We start from the raw sequence: 18,674 nt of genomic DNA on the forward strand, positions 1-18,674 counted from the left end.
ATAAGGCATACGACGTTCTCATAACAAATCAAACCTATGACAACCTGGATAATCCGTGCGGCCATTGTTTTGATTTCACAGAGAACTTTAGTAAAGAATGTGCTAACGAGCAAGTCGTATGACATCTTTATTGACGTACCTATGTCCATCCTTACGTCAATCCCGGCACCTTTAAGGTATAAATATTGCCGACCTTGCCCTATGCAAACACACGCGTGGTGACAAGACGGAGCAGCCATACTTGCCGAAGCCGAGAGCAGAAGCAGACCCCGCAGGCAACAGCCCCGCCTTCCTGACGCGCTGAGAGACGCGCTGCTATCTCAAGCCGAGAGACCCAGCACCGGCGTTTCTGGGCAGCCCTCGCAGGCAGCCTGGAATATCGAGAGCAGAGAAAGAGATACCATTCCTCATCCATCCTAAATTCCAGGTACAGAACTGAATAACCCCTCACAGAGAATTCTTTAGTTATTCACTTGGCAAAAACAAACTTAACTTAAACTGTAACTTTCTATTCCCGCCCACGCATTAGACTTAGGTCAGGTACACGGGGTAGGCGTATTTAGAAACACCAGTTGAGTACTTTTAGTCAAATGTATATGTGTATGTAAATATATTTTAATCATTTTAAACATCATATGGCTCAGAAACCATATCAATGTTTTTACAGTATTATTTTATACTATTGCTTCTAATGTATGCACTTTACTTAACAATAAGTATTGCAATAATATCGATCCATTTCTCTTGTACGAGAAAAGAGACTGATCAATAAATAACACTTTTTATTGAACACGCCCGTCTCTTCCTTTTCTCTACATTCTGATGAGACTAAGAATGCACGTACTGACTGAGTAAAATAATTGCCTTGTGCTCACACGACTCTTGAGATTGACTCTTGATTAGGGGAGAGCAAAGTTGTCATGTTCTATGGTTGTCAGAAACTAAATCCCTTCTTGTCTAATCAGGGGAGTTAATCCTTCCTTGAACATTCGAGAAAGTTTCTAGCGAACTCTGAGCTTAGCTGGCAAACCCAAAAATTAAGTCTAGTATCGACAGTAGTAGACCTAGTTAACGTCTGGTCTAGGCCTTTACTGCTGTAGGTACTATTCCAATGCGCAGAGCCTATTGGGAAAATAGGAGCTACACTACATGGCGCCCAACGTGTTTGGAAAGGGCGATAAAACTAACGTAAGACATTTAGAGTAACTCAGTCGTGCTTTCTCACTCAGACCCCTTTTCCCAAATACTCCAAAGACGTCTGGAGTGGGTGAAAGGTTATTATATCCTCCAAAACCTCGCAGGAGGGAACTCCTATGTATGGTTCTTGGTCTAGTCAACGTTGAAGGATAAAACAGTTCCAGAATATTGTGCATCTAATCTCTGTTTCCATAAAGAAACCTGATCTGCAAACAAAAATAATACCATCCTGTCAGTAAAATGGGAGACAGTGATGGAGAAAGAGAGGCAATTAGATTAGCTACTGAAATAGCAGATGCTGATGCTACCATGCAAGCAGCAGACGCGGATATAATACTCATTCCGGTCATTAAAAGGAGATCTATAACCTTAAAACTTATAGAAAATGGACTGACACCTAGAGGTGGCACAGTCATATTCGTAATTGAGGCACACGAATATCGGCAGACAGAGGTATACTATACATGGATACATTTTCCAGCAGCAAATGCTGTAACAAAGTACTTCCACTATTACAAAGTAGAGGAACCTCCTAATGAGTACACTCCTTTCGAGGAGGTGGAAGTACCACTCAAATTCCAAGAGCATTTGCTCTTATTTGATGGCGCCCTAATACATAACAATCACATTACAAGGCTCGGTCCTTTAGGAAGACCAGGAGCAACGTGGCCGGTCTTAGCCGGATACACACCACATCCAGACATCGATAGAATGCCTGCAGCAGAGCTGTTAATACAGCTAAAACAACTACTAAAAATTCACAGACAATTAGTTCAGTATGTAATGCGGACTTCAACAATTCAGCCAGCGATTAAACTTCCACAGCTGACCCCTCACCAGGGGAACACAAATAAAATTACACCACAGAACATCCAATCCTGCCTAGGTAAAGTTCCAGCTAAACGGGAACAGATACCATTCTGGTTGGCACAGAAAATTACCCAAATAGAGGCGGTGTTTCCTGACACCACCCCGCTGGAAAAACACAGGATTCTGACTATATGTCTCCCAATGGGAATCGCACCACACATTGAGGACTGTGACACTTGGGGTACAGTCTTTGCTTCCATCTACACAAAAACGCACGGTGTCCCATCCATTTCGGTGATACCAGATGTGCTAAAACAAATTCAAGATGAATACGGTCCAGAACCTGCTTTAACTCTTGGTATGAAATTACTAAAAGACTTCAAACAGGTTTCGGCTATATTACTAGCCAACATAAAAGGTGAAGCAGCAAACGTGGCGATCCGCCAGAGGTTAAAAGAGACAGATATAGCAGACCAACCAGCTGAAATAGCCAGAATCATAGAAAAATCCTATGAGGAACTAGGCAGAGATAGTCTAGGTGGAATACCAGTAAAACCGCAACTGACTACAAGTCCAGAAAAAATATTTTTTAATAATAATAATTCACCAAAAAAGAACTGGGATGGAAATAAACAATCCAATCCTAAAGAAAAGAAATTCCAGTCCAGAGGAAGGTCTCCTAGGCGAAGAGAGAAATCTCCAAACCCGAGACAAAGGTCACCCCAGAGTGACCCCTCTGGGAATAGATATAACCTTAGAAATAGGGATAATATTAAAAAACCTGATAGATATCAAGACATTGATACACGTCCCTCTCAATCTTTTCAGAATTCCTCGCAGAAATCGGAAAGAAGAGGACGATCAGAAGAGCACGCCAAGTCCAAAGACAAGGAACCTGCTCAACTGAAAAAGAAATCACAATTTCCAAAAAAGAAGGTAGCCAGTATCAAGGTAGTTAACAATGCCGAGAATACTGAGGACACAACTGAAAAACGGAGAGTGGGCTCAGACAATGCTAGACAGCGCAGCAGAGGTGAGCATAGCTCGCAAAGTCCTTATGAATCATCTGGAGACAGTGGACACGAATGAATATCTTCAAGTGGAAACTGCAGATACCAGAGTTAGCAAGCCCCACAAAATATACGAGATAACATTACGTATAGAGGGAGATAAGACTAGGAAAATAAGGGGACTATTTTGGGATAACCTATCCAAAGGCTATGACATCCTTCTAGCTGAAAAAGACTGGCCACCAGAGTTTGTCAGGGAGTGCCCTCATGGCGAAGAAGTAATTATGCCTGCCTTCTCGAATCAAATACCGATTCATAAAAAATATACACTTGCTAGAAAGTGGGCAGTGGCCTTAGCACCTGCTTTATATAAAAATCATGTAGGATGGGATGAGGATTCTCCTCCTCACAAAGTCCAGTTAAAATCACAACCAACTGCACAAAGGCAGTACCCAATTAAGCAAGAAGCTAAAAAACAAGTAAATGAAATACTAGATCAGCTAGAATACCAGGGGGTGATTGAAACTTGCACCTCACAAATGAACAATCCTTTGTTTCCGGTCGCCAAACCAGACAACTCATATCGTCTAGTTTTGGATTACCGACACCTTAACACATGTTGCAAAACCTTTGCAGTGCAAAACTCACACAGTGCTGCACTAATGAATAACATAGTGCGCAAAAAATACAAAACAACCTTGGACATCTCCAGTGGATTCTTTTGTCAAAACATAGCACCAGAGAGCAGATATTTAACAGCTTTCTCAGTAAATGGCACTCAAAAACAATTCTGTCGGTTAGCCCAGGGGTACAAGAACAGCCCGGGGGTATTCTCAGCGAGAGTAACAGAATTACTACAACTATATGATGATGAAGCATTATCTTATGTCGATGACATTTACTTAACAGATGATGACTTGGAGACTCACTTGAAAAGAGTGAACACCATAATACTTGGTTTCGCTGCAGAGGGTTACAAATTCAACTTCAAAAAGTCCAGAATTGCCCATCTGACGGTCCTATTCTTAGGATATGAGTTATCAAGTGAAGGCAAAAGCCTGGCAGACAATTTCCTAGAGAAATGTGCCGTAATCCAAGCTCCTAAAACACTAAAAAACCTACAGTCAATTCTAGGCTTCCTAAATTTCGGAAGAACATATATTGCAAATTACGCAGAAAGGGTCAAACCCCTTTATGATCTAATTAAACCAGACTTTAAAAGATCCAGTTGGACTCAAGCACACACAGAAATTTTGAGATCCTTACAAACAGACATGCTAATTAAAACAAAATTAGAAACCCGTGATAATACACGCAACCTTGTGATCCGAGTCATCCCAGGGAGATGCGGATTCACATACCTAACCTCTAATGAGGGAGAAAAGGTACCAATTGCATTCAAATCACATTTGTACACAAAAGCTGAACAGAGATTCAACAACAAAGGAAAAATTGTTCAAGCAGTTCAAACCGCAATAGCTAGAGAAAAAGACATAGCTGACGGTAGACATATCACAGTCAGAACAGCTGAATCAGCCTTTGAGGCATTAACAACACCGTGTAATTTACCAACAACAACATTGGATCCAGAATGGTTACAATGGGTAAATTCAATCACAACGGACAAAGTATATTACTTCTTTGATCCAGAACTAGAAGAATTGGAAAATCTAAAATATGAAAAGACGTATCCTCTGCCAATCGACATTCTGCCTCTACGACATTACGCCTGTGTAATATATACAGACGGACATGCTCAACCCTCAGTTTGGGGAGAACATGCATACAATCCCACATGTGAGATTACAAAAGAAGTGTGGCGCGGAGGTAAACTAAGACCTCTATTAACAAAGACACACTCAGTAGAAACTAATTCAGAACAACAAACTGAAATATTAGCTTTGAAAATGGCGCTAGATAATGCGGATCGCGAATTCCCGACACTTATAGTGTCAGATTCATATTACTGCGTCAAAGCATATAACAAGGATTTGCAGACATGGATTCAGAACGGTTACAAAGATGACACAGATGCACCAATAAAGCAGAGACTTCTCTGGGAACAAGTAGCTCTTTTGAAAAAAGAACTACCAAAGACTCACGTGATACATACACTGAGTCACCAGCGTGATGGCGTTCACGTTGTAGGGAATTCATTGGCTGAAACAGCCGCAGCGGCAGCCAGTAAACCGGCTCCCGTAGATCGAAAAAAGCATACATTAAAATACATTGACGGCGAAACATTGCTGGCGGTGAAAACGTCATCAAAAGGCGACTGCTCAGCGTTACCGATCAATTATCCACTCAATTATACATACATAATCGATGCAAACTCCGTCCCTTTTGCTCGAATCCCTGGAGTGGGGGATAGAGTGATTCCAAACATGGACAGGAGAAACTTGTTAATCGCAGACGCACACATGGGCGAGGGTCTCAGACACCTTAAATTAAAAGATTCTCTGGAAGAATTACAATCACGGTACTGGTGGCCAGGCATGAGCCTGCACTACACCATGTTTGTAAAAAACTGCCCAAACTGCAACAGAGATCGCAGTGGGGAGAGAAGCAGTTTAATACCTCGTCGTATCAAGGCAGATAATATTACCAGCAAAAAGAATGGCTTGCGATTAACATATACAGGCTAGTTTCCACTTATAATGTAGATCACCAGCACTTGGCTGACGTCCGGACTATTATACAAGATTTGCGAGTCTAAATGGCATATACGCTAAGAGCATGCTACGTTCGACCATTTCTTTCACTCAAGCAAACCAGCCTGGGGGGGAAACATGGCCAAATGAGCACAGCCCAGCGGGAATCTTCTCACTTCCTTCCTGAGGGTATGGGACGGTGTAAAGAAAAAACCAAGGCAGAAAGCAATCTATAATAGAAAGGATATTAGGTTCGGGAGCTGGGTGGGTCAAACATCTAATAAGTGTCCAACGTAGTCTAAATAACTTGCCAAGAAATTCTCTGAAGGGATTCAGTCCGTACGAATTATTATTCGGAACTAGGATGTTGATCTCTGACCTTGATAGTCAGACTTCAGTGGTAATAGAAAAAACCTTTGATGTCAAAGACCGTTTGGCTATTTTGCAGGACTTAAACAAAACAAGAAAAGACCTGAACAACATACAGTTGAAACAACAGCCAACGACCACTGAAGATTCACCACCTGTCCCAGCAAGACCTGTCTGGATTCCAAAAGTCGGGGATCTAGTCAGGGAGAAGATCGCGGTAAAGAAGGAATTTGGGCCTTCTTACAGAAAAGCAGTTCCTGTCTTGTCTGTCAACGGGACAAGATCAGTTGTACTACCGCCACTTGCTGGAAAAAAGGAGAACCGAGTTGTATCCATCGACCTGGTAAAAACCACAACATGTGGCCGATAACAAACAGTAGGCCAAGTGGACTCCCAATAAGTAGCAGAACACCAAGGTTTGCTACCAGTACAGAGGTCCTATCAAAGAGGCTCATCACATTCGAAACGCCTACAGAAGAACAACAAGGACTATGCAACAATGCAATAGAACTAAGACCTCTGAAAACCCAAATAAAGACATTTAGCAGAGAGACACACCAATCTATACTGAAGTACCAAGTGAAAATGCAAAAAACAAAAATCCTGAACCAATTGGAACAATTGATAGAACTGCATCTGGTTACTTCATCAACTTCGATGATTCCTCTGACGGCTTCAGTGAACAAAAGACACAGCCATCATCAAAATCCTTTAAAGACAAAGCAAAGGAACTTTTGAAACAACTGAAAGAAACATATCTGGTTTCTCCATGGATTGAATTTTGGGTGGGTTTTGGTGCATTTATCCTCATACTTTGGCTCATCATGGTATTTACCTTGGGACGCTTCATTGAGGGAAAATATGCTAAAATGGACACAGCAAGTCAGAACATCAACTTGGTCCTCAAACCACACACATCTTCACACGTCAAGAAACGAGAACTTTCTTCAGAACTTTCTTCAGCCAACTTCACAGCAATTCCAATACCTGGTGGGGTAGCCTGGGACAACACTGACTATGAAATTTATGGTCCGGTCGAGATCCTGAAATATCCACACCAAATCAAGATCTCCTTGAGTGATTTTGCAAAACCAAACTCATTTGCTGATGATTGGGACTTTGAAAGTATAAATAATATGATGTCTGACTTAGTAATGTCTGCTAAATTTACAAAACATGATTATTTGCAGGGTTCTACAAATTATGATAGTATGTATTGCTATAACCATTATGGTAACCATTTCTTGCATAAATCTGCACAACCTAGAAATGTTTTAAATTATAATCAATGGGAACATTGTGCTACACCTCCAAAAGGGAGCTCTAGAACCGTTTATGACAAATATTCATATTTTTCAGGTTTTAACATAACTAATGCTGAAACATTTTATTACAAATTGTCAAACAAGACAGGGATGAAAACCATGATAACCAACACAAAATTGATTTATTCTGATTCGTTCTTTGAAAAAATGAATACTTTTGGATTTGATTATTGGGACAAAAATGTTGATTTGAAAAGTGTTTGGGGTACAAAAGAATGGCAAGTACAGGGTTTAGAAGCTTTGTTTAGAGCCTGCATGATCCCAGAACAAATGATATTTTTAAATGACACTGTTCAACAAACCACCTGTCTTGGCTTAGCCAAAATCAAAGATTTAAATAACCTGTCTATTCCAAAGCCAACAATGTTTAGCAATAGCTCTGAAACAGATGAAGAAATAGACATAAACCATATACTTAACCAAAACAGAACACATCCTGATTGGAAACAATGGTTGATCTGGCCCACAGATACAAATAACTGTCAAGATAGATTCCTGAATAAAACACAGGGTTTCAAAATGACCAGGCCAGACCCTAGATATCCTCAAAGACATCACCCAGGGATAATAACAACCTACAGTGTGGGCAAATTATGCCTTCAATGGCTACAAACTTCCACACTGCCTGAAATTAAGCAACACCTAACTTTACTTACTGATGGTGCTGACTTGCGTGATTTCATACTGGGACCACGCAAACAGCGTCATAAGCGTTTCATAGCAGCCTCTGTATATGCAGCATACAATGAGGCCTGGAAGGTTACTCAAATTGAGACAGCAGAGAGAATACGTGAAATTGATCGTATTAATTTGGAAAAATCACTTTCTGTAGTGGACAATGGGTTAATGACTCTGTCCTCCAGAATTTTTTCATTGGACAGCATTGTGTCTTCAGCAATCGATATATTATCGCAAGACTTACTGTTATTACAACATGGACAGTCACAATTGCGTTCTATTGTACAGCTTGGCTGGACGTTACAAAATCTGCGTTCAGGCTACGTGCCTTGGCGTTTAATCAACACAACGTCACTATTCCAAATCTTTAACCTTACTGATAGACAAATCGGTATGGCGCAGAAGGGTGCTGATTATACAATCTTGAGCATTGAAAAACTAGAAAGATTACCAATGACAATGTCAGAACGACCTGTCAGTGAATGGATAATCCACGGAATCATAAATATTCCAATCTCAACCTTCAGGTTTCAATACTGCCAAAAATATATACAGGCTGGCATGTACGAGAAATTGGGAAAGGGGTACCTTAAAACAACTTGGAACCTGCCCTATTCACATGCATGTGTCAGTAACAAAGGACAGAAAGTGTTTCTTAGTGGCAACAATTGTGCGATGTCACTAAGCGGCACGCTTCTGTGTAACGGTATTAGTTTGCACGGAGCCTGTGAAGGGAATTCATACAACCTTTCATGTCACCAGCAAGGCGCACCTGCAACTGAAATAGAACCATTCTTTCAAAGACTCTATAATGGGAGTTACATTCTTATTGTAGACCGCAGATGTTGTAGTCTTATGCCCGGGACTCCTTATCTCGTCACTACGACGGCGAAGGTCAAGTGCTGTGGACGTTCTTTGTTCCCCAGCTCCTTTCCAGACAGGGAGGCGAGGGCATGGCCCAGTTTGAAAATTACTTCTATTCGAATAGATACTTTAAGCAGAATGAAAACAGTGCTTCTTCAGACGCCTACAAGGCTCACGTCATCTAAAGAAACGTATGATCTACAAGTCGCAAGGACGACTGCAGAGATACATACATTATTATCAACTAATTCCCCCGTACATTTCGCAGAAATCCTGAGCGAAATCTTAAATATTTCTGATACCACTGGGGTCTCAAAGGTATTTAAGACAGTATTTTCGATGGCATTAACACCATTCAAAGCCATACTGGGTATTTTTCCAGATTTCGTCCATTCGATTTTTGGCGGACTTCCCCTGATCCTAGGACTAATTGCAGGAATCCTATTCCTAGTCCTTATTTTTCGTTATGGCAACCCATGTCACAGATCAAACTCTCGCGACAATGGAAGATACGATCCTAGCCATTGGATACCGGGACCGGATATCAAAAATCCTGGGACTCTCCCGGCTTAGAGACCTAAACATGACTTGGTTTCTATCATTTCGACCAATGTGGCAAAGGTGTGTTTTACCTGTACTAAGGTGTCTGCTATGCGGAGAAGAATGCGTGTTAGACACCTGTCTGACGCTACAATCGGATGCGCCGGTGGATGCAGATACACTGTTGGTTCCTACCAAGGTTCACGCACTGTGCTGCCCTCAAAGGCTGCCAATTCTGATGACGGCATTCCTGGAATCTTCACCACTGCGATTGAAGAGTAGTGAAGTTCAAGATGAAAGCAGCATCGAACAGGTACGACCTTCTGTCAGCAATGCAAATCAGAATGTCAATGGAGACAATCATGCGCACGAATGCATGGTTACCCCTATTTCCGACTTAGAGGAACTTTCCCATGAAGCTGTTGACAGTTTTTTCGAAAGCCTGAATGATATGATGTTCTCTCCGGAACAGAAATAGAGACTTTTGAGTAAACTCGCACACGGCGTTCCCTGAATTCGGCCTTCAACTTTAAAAATAAAGTCACATGAACAATTACAATCCAGTTCACGGACAGCAACCTTTTTCAGCAAGCCCTTAAAATATTTTTCTATATATTTTTTCCCCGGGACACTGATCTTCTGCTTAAAGTAAGAAACTATTCCTAGAGAACTAAGATTTCTATTTTTAGATACTTTATATAGACTTTAGCTGCCCGCTGGTATGTTCACAAAATATATTATGTGATGAAATGGTTTCGACTTTTCTTTCTGTATAGCCATATTAAGAGCCATTTCATGTGTATTTCTCATATACCAACAAGCAATAATGCATAAAATGCGTGCTTACTTTTGCATTTAATTCATAGCTTAAGTGCATACAATATATGACTGCAATTTTTCAGTATATTTGAAAATTTCAAAATGCATTTATGTATTTTGGGGTGGTAAGGTATACACTATACTCTATAGTATGTTGTACTATGTTATACTATGCATAGATTAGTAGATATGACCATAGTTAGCGTGGAGTGGGTGTCGTGTATTTCTATAGGTTCTGAATCGATCCCCCTATTCCTGACCCTATTCTGGTTAAACTACCTAGCTAGTTAACTAACAGTCAGCCCATGAGGCAAGAAATCCCCCATGATGCAGATACCGTTATCTGACGCAGTCACACTACGGCACAGGAACGTGTTATCTGATTAGGTCATAACGCTTGAGATCTAATTAGACAAGCGACATTCCTCCAGCCCCTGATAAGGCATACGACGTTCTCATAACAAATCAAACCTATGACAACCTGGATAATCCGTGCGGCCATTGTTTTGATTTCACAGAGAACTTTAGTAAAGAATGTGCTAACGAGCAAGTCGTATGACATCTTTATTGACGTACCTATGTCCATCCTTACGTCAATCCCGGCACCTTTAAGGTATAAATATTGCCGACCTTGCCCTATGCAAACACACGCGTGGTGACAAGACGGAGCAGCCATACTTGCCGAAGCCGAGAGCAGAAGCAGACCCCGCAGGCAACAGCCCCGCCTTCCTGACGCGCTGAGAGACGCGCTGCTATCTCAAGCCGAGAGACCCAGCACCGGCGTTTCTGGGCAGCCCTCGCAGGCAGCCTGGAATATCGAGAGCAGAGAAAGAGATACCATTCCTCATCCATCCTAAATTCCAGGTACAGAACTGAATAACCCCTCACAGAGAATTCTTTAGTTATTCACTTGGCAAAAACAAACTTAACTTAAACTGTAACTTTCTATTCCCGCCCACGCATTAGACTTAGGTCAGGTACACGGGGTAGGCGTATTTAGAAACACCAGTTGAGTACTTTTAGTCAAATGTATATGTGTATGTAAATATATTTTAATCATTTTAAACATCATATGGCTCAGAAACCATATCAATGTTTTTACAGTATTATTTTATACTATTGCTTCTAATGTATGCACTTTACTTAACAATAAGTATTGCAATAATATCGATCCATTTCTCTTGTACGAGAAAAGAGACTGATCAATAAATAACACCTTTTATTGAACACGCCCGTCTCTTCCTTTTCTCTACATTCTGATGAGACTAAGAATGCACGTACTGACTGAGTAAAATAATTGCCTTGTGCTCACACGACTCTTGAGATTGACTCTTGATTAGGGGAGAGCAAAGTTGTCATGTTCTATGGTTGTCAGAAACTAAATCCCTTCTTGTCTAATCAGGGGAGTTAATCCTTCCTTGAACATTCGAGAAAGTTTCTAGCGAACTCTGAGCTTAGCTGGCAAACCCAAAAATTAAGTCTAGTATCGACAGTAGTAGACCTAGTTAACGTCTGGTCTAGAACTTTACTGCTGTAGGTACTATTCCAATGCGCAGAGCCTATTGGGAAAATAGGAGCTACACTACAAAGGACCTGGGACCCCCTGCTCCAGTTGCTCTCATGTACAAGAAAGTATAGGAAGGAGGATACCCCAATAAAATAAGCACCATCAACAATAAAAAAAATAATCAAAAAATGTAAGGAAGCAGTCCATTAAACGTGGAAACATGAAGACGGGGGTGACTCCTTTAGGGGGCAACCCTCAGTGTTATCTAACTGAACCCTCGTCGCCCAACCTTCTTAGCCCACCCACCACATCAAGGCCTTACTGATTCCTTCTGGAGTCAAGTTCCAGCATTGTCCACTCTGTCGCCAGATAGGGAGCGAAGGACCACCCCATGCTCCCATGCAATGGTATCTGAGTTGGGGAGGCCCTCTGGGGTAGACTTATGATGTGCACTGTGCCAGCTGCTGAGCAAATAAAGAATGTGCTCCCTGCTGTGTGGGATCAATGTTCAGAACCTTGCAGGCCTCTGTAAGTGAACAAAGTTGGTGAGTCTTGCCCTCCCAGCAAAGGTCAGGCAGAAGCGATTGCGCCAAGAATAGGGAATGCTGGCCGTCCCGCGAGGAGCTGTGACTGACGAAAATCCCTCCTTTTTTGCAGAATTATCATTGCTTAGTCCTGGTACAACTGGGGGGTGTACCTCCGAAACTGCAATGGCTGGACATCCCAAGCTTTACGTAGGTTAGCTCCTTTAGTTTTAAAGTCGTGGATACAGACCGGACTGTTGCGCTGGCCTGGGTAGACCCTCCCAGTGGCACCTATCAAATTTAGTCTCTTTGTCTGCTGAGGAACCCAGAGCCAAACTGAACAATTCTTGGACATATTGCTCCAGATCAGAACCTTCCAATGCAGTTGGTGCCCCCTTTATACAAATGTTATTCCTCCTGGACCTATTTTAAAGGTCCTCAGCGGGTGCCTGTAGGTCAATCTACTGCTCCTGAAGACGAATTACACTTCTTGATAGAGACTTTTAATCTCCTTGTCCCTGACAGAAGCGCCGCCCTCCAAGGCCATTACTTGTTACCCTACCTCATCTACATCTCTGTGCACCTCCTTCAGATATTTCTTCACTGCCTGTAAGTCCTCGAGCAGAGAAGCAAATAGGGACTTCAGAAATTCACAGGTAACAGGGCTCTCAGAGGCCTCACCACTGCCCCCGGGGCACGGGTCCAATGCCCTAGAACTTCTCACCGGCTGACTCACCAGGAACATTAAGGAGATTGTCCTGTAAGATGCAATCCTTCTTGGACTTGGTAGAGGACATATTGCCAAAGTTCACCCCAGTGCACTCAGGGGGAGGGCCAAGCCAGTCACCGTCGGAGCGCCACAGGGCCCCAGGCACCAGTCCCCAGCAGTTGATCAAGAGAGGGGCCTCCGCCAGCCAGCCAATGCCACCCAGGGATCCCTCCAAGCAGAGAATTCTCTGCCACAGGTGTGGGGTCCAGTTCTACTAGCTGAGTGACCAAACTCCAGGCTCCACCGAGACGCTCACCTCCTCTAGTCCCTCCGTGAGCTCCAGCCGAGCAGCCGATCACTAATGCCTCACCATATTTCAGTTAGGTTAGGTCCAGGCTGGCTGGCTGCTGCTGTCTCTTAGACCTCGAGCCACCACCAGAGGGCCGGGAAGTTCCACCTCACCACACCACTCGCTCCTAACACAAGGCAGGGCAGAATCCCCGGACTCCCTTTGCACCAGGGGACCCGGTCTCGGTCCCCCATCCTCAGGACCACAGTTCCTTGTCACCACATATCCTGTGTGGAAGCCCCCACTATGGGAGTGTTGCAGGGACACCAGACCCAAGGCTCTTCAAGCAGACTCCAACAGCGGGCTAACTTCATTTCAGTCTACACTTATTTGGGTGAAAATTGCCACCTTATTTCCACAGCCAGGCAGGGGGTGGATGTCGAAATACAGTCTATGGCATCACCTGATGGCCCCAGAGCTGCTGGCTCCAGCAAGAGAGAAGTGCCCCTGAGCCACCCTCAGGAGGCGGCAGATCTGGGCGTGGAATCCACTTAGAGCAGGAGGAAGGCAATTTAGCGCCAATCCTGTGAGGACCTCCTTCACGGCACTGCTGAACCCCAGCCCTGTGCCCCAGCATCACAGGCCACTATAGGAGTGATCCTCTATGCCCGGCCCACATACTCACAGGCCCAGCATCAGGCTTCTAGAACTGCAAGCCGTCAATCTTCAAATCCTTACCGGCTGCCTTAACCTTCAGCTACAGCCACCTCCAGTGTCAGACTCGAGCTTAAGGCTGGGGGCCCAAGACTCCAATCAAGCCCCCGCTACAACTTGAGGGCCTCCAGGCCACCGAGTGAGTCACCGTCAGGATCTACACTCCCCGTCACTCACTGAGATCGCGGTGCTGGGCATGCAGCACAGGACGCAGCCCACCAGATCAGCTCTCATAAGGACATCCTGAAGGTCTAGCTGGCCCCCACCAGGACCCTCAGATCTCCTTCGGGATCCGGGCAGGCCGTACGTGGTCCCAGGCTGCTCCTAGGCCGACGAATGCAGAGGGTGGGGCTTGCACACCGTACTACAGAGGCACGGGATGGAGCGGCAGAGAGATATATCCGTTCAAGTGGCCATCTTGGCTACACCCCTACGTTAAAGGTTAAACATTGCAAACCCAAATGCTTGAAGTTTTTGGTTGAATTAGCAAAAGCTAAGATTTAAGTACGCGTTGTAACTGCATTAATACAGATTCATAGATAGTCATCTTATTTGTGTAAAAATTCTGACCGATACATGTTCCATTATACAGTAAAAGCAGGATACCTTTAAGGAAAGACGTGAGCACATGAAGATCAATCTTAATAAACACATGTGTAAATATGTTTGAGAACTGCAATTTGTTGTTACTGTAAAATAGGCATTAGTGTACACACATATATAAATATTGAGGTTGGATGGTAAATGCACATGCTATATGGCTTTAAGTGTACTTTGCTTAATTAGTCACACCATACTACATGAGCACATAAGGCCCTCAATAAACATTTATGTGGCCTAAATTTTATTAATGAGGATGGAGCCAAAATTCCACTGCTCCAGATCAGTTACTGAAAAAGTCAAAAGAGTTTGGGTAACTGGTGGATTTCTTCTGCTTACATGGCTTTCCTTGGGACAGATTTTGAAACTCCATGTATAAAGTAACCAGCAGGACCCAAATCTGGCCAAGAGATCTTCAGTTTAGTGCGCACGTCGAATGCCAGCATTTAACCTTCATTGCCTGGATGGAGTCTCATGGAGAACCTGATTTCGGGAGACAAGGGTACAATTTACTAGCAGGATCATTGGCTCAGACTCTTTTTTTTTTATCCCATTTTTTATTGAAGTTCTTGGTAACAACTTAATCAAGACATAAAGAACATGTTTCCACAAAATACAGACAGGCCTTCACATTCTTTTCAAACTGAAAGAGAAAAGAAAAGGAAAAAAAAAAAAAAGAACGAACATTTTTTTTATACATACATTAATCAAAATACGATCCCCAAATTTTTTCAAACTTTTTCATCCCCCCAGTTCTCCGAGCATAAAGTTGTTCGCTTGTTCTAACTTTCTTCATTTTTTGCAACCATTCCTGAAACAAGGGAACCTGAGTTGAACGCCAATTCTGCAGTAATAATGACCTAGCCACTGCCATTATAATATATATCAATTCTACAGGATGATCTAAAAGTTTAAGATCCGGATCAAAGCCATACAGCATTAATTTAACATTCCACAAAATCCTTATCTTATAATATAATTGAAGAAAAACGAAAATTTCATCCCAAAATAGCTTAATTTTATGGCAATGTACCATTGTATGAGACCAGTTGGCTGGATCGTAGTGTAGACATCTAAAGCAATTGGAGGAGGCATTTGTATACATTTTGGCAATGGCCGCCGGAGTACGATATAAAAGCCATTTGCCAAAGAAAAGCATTCTGCGCCAATTGGCTCCCCTTAATAAACTAAAGTTACATTTATTAATGGTCTTCCAGATATTAAGGGATAACGCATGGTTCTCCTGTTTCTGCCATTTTTTAATTGCTTTAGAACTCAGATCCCCCTCCCTATTCTGTGCTAAACAGCGTTTCCATTCCCCCGGTTTCTTTATCCGTATATCCAAAAAAAGATCCTTAGTCAGCTGTGTAGGATTACTAATGTGTAATGGGTCCCTTTGTTCCAGACTTTTGTAAATCAAATTGTAGGAACCTATCAGCAAAAAATTCCCCTGAATTAAACATACCATTTCTGCCAAGGTTATCCAGGATCCGTTCCTAACAAAATCTGACAATGTGGTGAACCCAGCACGCTCCCAATTTGCAACTATTCCTGAACCGATTTTAGTCCCTATAAATGCAAAAACACTCATCAGGGGGGTTTTTAAATTAAAAAAGGGAAGAGAACACCTTTTAAGCATAACGTCGCGTCTTTAAAAAAACAATTCAAAGTCTTGTAGCGAACAAATTTGGGTGATTTGGGGACCTGAAGAGGGGAGAGGATTTGGATCTCAAGACAAATTAAATCATAATTTTTTTTTATAAATAAAGCCTGACCGTAAGTTTTGTTCTTAAATCTGCCAAATACTGTGCAAAATAAGCATTGTAATAATCTTTAAGACTGGGTAGGGAAAGACCTCCGTGTTCTGTGTCCTCATAGAGTGTCCCTATTGCAATTCGAGGCGTCTTTTTTGCCCACACAAAGCCTGAAAACATAGATTCTACTTTTGAAAAAAAAGCACCAGGCAGAAAACAAGAAATGGTAGAGAATAAAAAATGAAATAGAGGGAGTACGGACATTTTTATCAGTGCTACCCGACCAAGAATTGATAATGGCAACGGGTTCCACCGTGCAAACATTAGGCGCACCTTCTGAAGAAGAGGATCAAAATTAAGTGTATATAAATCTTGAACTGAAGCAGAACCCCCCCCACAAAATATCTTTTAGGTCTTTGATTAATGGATTCACCTATATCAGGATGTAATTCGGGGTCTATCCCCCCACAAACCAGAATTTCCGTCTTTTTTTTGTTAATCCGATAACCTCCTAAGGCCTCAAATTCTTCAAAGATCTGTAAGGCCTGCGTTTGTGATTGCATATCAGGTTTAATTAGTATCATAATATCGTCAGCATATAATTTAATTTTGGGAATGGGGGGCGACAGTCACACAATTCCAAATTGCGACTGCTAATGGCTCGATGAAAAAAGCGAAAAGAATAGGTGACAAGGGACAACCTTGCCTCGTGCCCCGCTTGACTGAGACTGACTCCACCATGGCTGCATTGATTACTACATTGGCTTTAGCACCGGTATATAGATTCTGAATTAAATTAATAATTTGTTGTGGGATCCCAAAATGCTGCAAAATAATAAAAAGTGTTGCCCAAACCACCAAATCAAAAGCTTTTTCCGCATCTAATAATAAAATTAAAGCCGGAACTCCCTGTGTCGCAAAATAATCCAAAGCCTCAGTCAAATAATGTGTGTTCGTAATTAATTGTCGACCTGCAATAAAACCATTTTGATCAGGGTGAATCAAATCTGCGGCAATAGTGTTAAAACGTATTGATAATCATTTTGTGGTGATTTTGTAGTCGGAATTTAATAATGTAATGGGTATATATGAATTCGGATCCTTAGGTTCTTTCCCTCTCTTCAAAAAACTCACTACGGTGCCTTCCTGGAAAGACTCTGGAATTTCGCCGCCATCCAATAAAGAATTTAAACATAGCAAAAAAAAATCAGAAAGAGAACTAAAGAAGACCTTAAAAAACTCGGCGGGAAGCCCATCCGGGTCACAAGCCTTGCCGTTTGGGAGGTCCATTACCACCAACTCCAATTCTTCCTAAGAGAATGGGCTCGCCATTATCACTTAGTCTGCTTGTGTAAGAGTGGGCAATGCGTATCTACCTAGAAAATCGAATAACTTTTGATGATCAATAATATGATGCTTGCTATAGATCGTTTGATAATGAGAGAACATTATTGAACCAATTTCTGCCAACTCTGATGTCTCTCTGTGTGTCACTGGGCATTTTAAAGAACGTATCAAATTTGCCGCGGCTTGCTCTTTAGCCTGCCAGGCTAAAAATGTACCTCTAAAGTTACTTTCTTCATAGATTCTTTGTGTTTGTCTATGAAAGATCTCTTCGCTCTGGGCGAAGAAATTGGCACTAAGTTCCCACTTAGCTTCATTTAATTGATTTCGGACGCTACTAGAGGGGTTACATTGTCGTTGCGCATTTAAAACCTGGATTTTTTGTTGTAATGAATTTCTTATCTCTCTAACAGAAGACCAGTCTGCTGCATCTTTTCCTATAACTATACCCCGGATGAAGGCTTTCATGGAATCCCAGATAATATGGAGAGGAGCCGTGCCAGTGTTGCGAGCAATAAAGTCTATAATCTCTGATTTTAATAGGGCAACCCAGGTTTCATCATACAAATGTGTCTTATTAAATACCCATCGTTTAGGGACTCTGATATTTTCCCCCAGATCAAACTCGATAACTAACATTGCGTGGTCAGAAAAACCATTATGTAAATTTTCTGATATGAAAAATTAAGTTGCCGGGAAACAAGAAAAAAGTCAATGCGGGAGGAAGACTTACACCTCCCGGACCAACAGGTGCAGTCTCTTTTTTGGGGGATTTTGTGTTCGCCAGGGGTCACACAGGTCAAGTATTGTCATATTATTGGAGATAGATTTAAGTGATTTAGGTTTAAGCTGTTTTTTTGAAGAAGTAGTGGAGTCTAATTTAACACTCATAACAATATTAAAATCCCCTCCAATAACAATATCTCCTCCCACCATTAAAAAAGACTGAAACAGATCATCATAGATCTGG

Source organism: Lissotriton helveticus, chromosome 6 (genome assembly GCF_964261635.1).
Source record: "Lissotriton helveticus chromosome 6, aLisHel1.1, whole genome shotgun sequence".
In the NCBI taxonomy this organism is placed as follows: domain Eukaryota; kingdom Metazoa; phylum Chordata; class Amphibia; order Caudata; family Salamandridae; genus Lissotriton; species Lissotriton helveticus.